The sequence below is a fragment of the Heterodontus francisci genome, chromosome 21 (assembly GCF_036365525.1).
Source record: "Heterodontus francisci isolate sHetFra1 chromosome 21, sHetFra1.hap1, whole genome shotgun sequence".
NCBI lineage: Eukaryota > Metazoa > Chordata > Chondrichthyes > Heterodontiformes > Heterodontidae > Heterodontus > Heterodontus francisci.
In genome coordinates this window covers 69,489,167-69,493,039 of record NC_090391.1, presented here as the reverse complement: position 1 = coordinate 69,493,039, position 3,873 = coordinate 69,489,167, and positions in this window count along the sequence as shown.

The window sequence follows — 3,873 nt, the reverse complement described above, 5'->3', positions numbered from 1 at the left end:
GTGCATGTGTTACTGGGTATCAGTGTATGTCTTTGTTACTTGGTGTCAGTGTATGTCTTTTTTACTTGGTGTAAGTGTATGTCTTTGTTACTTGGTGTCAGTGTATGTCTTTGTTACTTGGTGCAGGCGTGTGCCTGTTTTACTGTGTATCAATGTATGTCTTTGTTACTTGGTGTCAGTGTATGTCTTTGTTACTTGGTTTAAGAGTATGTCTTTGTTACTTGGTGTCAGTGTATGTCTGTGTTACTTGGTGTCAGTGTATGTCTTTGTTACTTGGAATCAGTGTAGGTCTGTGTTACTTGGGGTAAGTGTGTGTCTTTCTTACTTGGTGTAAGTGCATGTCTTTGAGACTTGGTGTAAGTGTATGTCTTTGTTACTTGGTGTCAGTGTATGTCTTTGTTACTTGCTGTAAGTGTATGTCTTTGTTACTTGGTGCAGGCGTGTGCCTGTTTTACTGTGTATCAATGTATGTCTTTGTTACTTGGTGTCAGTGTATGTCTTTGTTACTTGGTTTAAGAGTATGTCTTTGTTACTTGGTGTCAGTGTATGTCTGTGTTACTTGGTGTCAGTGTATGTCTTTGTTACTTGGTGTAAGTGTATGTCTTTGTTACTTGGTGTCAGTGTATGTCTTTTTTACTTGGTGTAAGTGTATGTCTTTGTTACTTGGTTTCAGTGTATGTCTGTGTTACTTGGTGTAAGTGTGTGTCTGTGTTCCTGGGTGTCTGTGTATGTCTTTGTTACTAGGTGTAGGTGTGTGCCTGTGTTACTGGGTATCAGTGTATGTCTTTGTTACTTGGTGTCAGTGTATGTCTATGTTACTTGGTGTAAGTGTATGTCTTTGTTACTTGGTGTCAGTGTATGTCTTTGTTACTTGGTGTAAGTGTGTGTCTGTGTTACTGTGTATCAATGTGTGTCTTTGTTACTTGGTGTCAGTGTATGTCTGTGTTACTTGGTGTAAGTGTGTGGCTGTGTTACTGGGTATCAGTGTATGTCTTTGTTACTTGGTGTAGGTATGTGCATGTGTTACTGGGTATCAGTGTATGTCTTTGTTACTTGGTGTCAGTGTATGTCTTTTTTACTTGGTGTAAGTGTATGTCTTTGTTACTTGGTGTCAGTGTATGTCTTTGTTACTTGGTGTAGGGGTGTGTCTGTGTTACTGGGTATCAGTGTATGTCTTTGTTACTTGGTGTCAGTGTATGTCTTTGTTACGTGGTGTCAGTGTACGTCTTTGATACATGGTGTAAGTGTGTGTCTGTGTTACTGGGTATCAGTGTCTGTCTTTGTTACTTGGTGTAAGAGTGTGTCTGTGTTGAAGGGTATCAGTGTATGTCTTTGTTACTTGGTGTCAGTGTAGGTCTGTGTTACTTGGGGTAAGTGTGTGTCTTTCTTACTTGGTGTAAGTGCATGTCTTTGAGACTTGGTGTAAGTGTATGTCTTTGTTACTTGGTGTCAGTGTATGTCTTTGTTACTTGCTGTAAGTGTATGTCTTTGTTACTTGGTGTCAGTGTATGTCTTTGATACTTGGTGTAAGTGTGTGTCTGTGTTACTGGGTATCAGTGTATGTCTTTGTTACTTGGTGTAGGTGTGTCTGTGTTACTGGGTATCAGTGTATGTCTTTGTTACTTGGTGTCAGTGTATGTCTGTGTTACTTGGTGTAGGTGTGTGCCTGTGTTACTTGGTGTCAGTGTATGTCTTTGTTACTTGGTGTAGGTGTGTGCCTGTGTTACTGGGTATCGGTGTATGTCTTTGTTACTTGGTGTCAGTGTATGTCTTTGTTACTTGGTGTAAGTGTATGTCTTTGTTACTTGGTGTCAGTGTATGTCTTTGTTACTTGGTGTAGGTGTGTGCCTGTGTTACTGTGTATCAGTGTATGTCTTTGTTACTTGGTGTCAGTGTATGTCTTTGTTACTTGGTTTAAGAGTATGTCTTTGTTACCAGGTGTCAGTGTATGTATTTGTTACTTGGTGTCAGTGTATGTCTGTGTTACTTGGTGTAAGTGTATGTCTTTGTTACTTGGTGTAAGTGTATGTCTTTGTTACTTGGTGTCAGTGTCTGTCTTTGTTACTTGGTGTAAGTGTGTGTCTGTGTTACTGGGTATCAGTGTATGTCTTTGTTACTTGGTGTCAGTGTATGCCTGTGTTACTTGGTGTAAGAGTGTGTCTTTGTTACTTGGGGTAAGTGTATGTCTGTGTTACTTAGTGTAAGTGTATGTCTTTGTTACTTGGTGTCAGTGTATGTCTTTGTTACTTGGTGCAGGCGTGTGCCTGTTTTACTGTGTATCAATGTATGTCTTTGTTACTTGGTGTCAGTGTATGTCTTTGTTACTTGGTTTAAGAGTATGTCTTTGTTACTTGGTGTCAGTGTATGTCTGTGTTACTTGGTGTCAGTGTATGTCTTTGTTACTTGGTGTAAGTGTATGTCTTTGTTACTTGGTGTCAGTGTATGTCTTTTTTACTTGGTGTAAGTGTATGTCTTTGTTACTTGGTTTCAGTGTATGTCTGTGTTACTTGGTGTAAGTGTGTGTCTGTGTTCCTGGGTGTCTGTGTATGTCTTTGTTACTAGGTGTAGGTGTGTGCCTGTGTTACTGGGTATCAGTGTATGTCTTTGTTACTTGGTGTCAGTGTATGTCTATGTTACTTGGTGTAAGTGTATGTCTTTGTTACTTGGTGTCAGTGTATGTCTTTGTTACTTGGTGTAAGTGTGTGTCTGTGTTACTGTGTATCAATGTGTGTCTTTGTTACTTGGTGTCAGTGTATGTCTGTGTTACTTGGTGTAAGTGTGTGGCTGTGTTACTGGGTATCAGTGTATGTCTTTGTTACTTGGTGTAGGTATGTGCATGTGTTACTGGGTATCAGTGTATGTCTTTGTTACTTGGTGTCAGTGTATGTCTTTTTTACTTGGTGTAAGTGTATGTCTTTGTTACTTGGTGTCAGTGTATGTCTTTGTTACTTGGTGTAGGGGTGTGTCTGTGTTACTGGGTATCAGTGTATGTCTTTGTTACTTGGTGTCAGTGTATGTCTTTGTTACGTGGTGTCAGTGTACGTCTTTGATACATGGTGTAAGTGTGTGTCTGTGTTACTGGGTATCAGTGTCTGTCTTTGTTACTTGGTGTAAGAGTGTGTCTGTGTTGAAGGGTATCAGTGTATGTCTTTGTTACTTGGTGTCAGTGTAGGTCTGTGTTACTTGGGGTAAGTGTGTGTCTTTCTTACTTGGTGTAAGTGCATGTCTTTGAGACCTGGTGTAAGTGTATGTCTTTGTTACTTGGTGTCAGTGTATGTCTTTGTTACTTGCTGTAAGTGTATGTCTTTGTTACTTGGTGTCAGTGTATGTCTTTGATACTTGGTGTAAGTGTGTGTCTGTGTTACTGGGTATCAGTGTATGTCTTTGTTACTTGGTGTAGGTGTGTCTGTGTTACTGGGTATCAGTGTATGTCTTTGTTACTTGGTGTCAGTGTATGTCTGTGTTACTTGGTGTAGGTGTGTGCCTGTGTTACTTGGTGTCAGTGTATGTCTTTGTTACTTGGTGTAGGTGTGTGCCTGTGTTACTGGGTATCGGTGTATGTCTTTGTTACTTGGTGTCAGTGTATGTCTTTGTTACTTGGTGTAAGTGTATGTCTTTGTTACTTGGTGTCAGTGTATGTCTTTGTTACTTGGTGTAGGTGTGTGCCTGTGTTACTGTGTATCAGTGTATGTCTTTGTTACTTGGTGTCAGTGTATGTCTTTGTTACTTGGTTTAAGAGTATGTCTTTGTTACCAGGTGTCAGTGTATGTATTTGTTACTTGGTGTCAGTGTATGTCTGTGTTACTTGGTGTAAGTGTATGTCTTTGTTACTTGGTGTAAGTGTATGTCTTTGTTACTTGGTGTCAGTGTCTG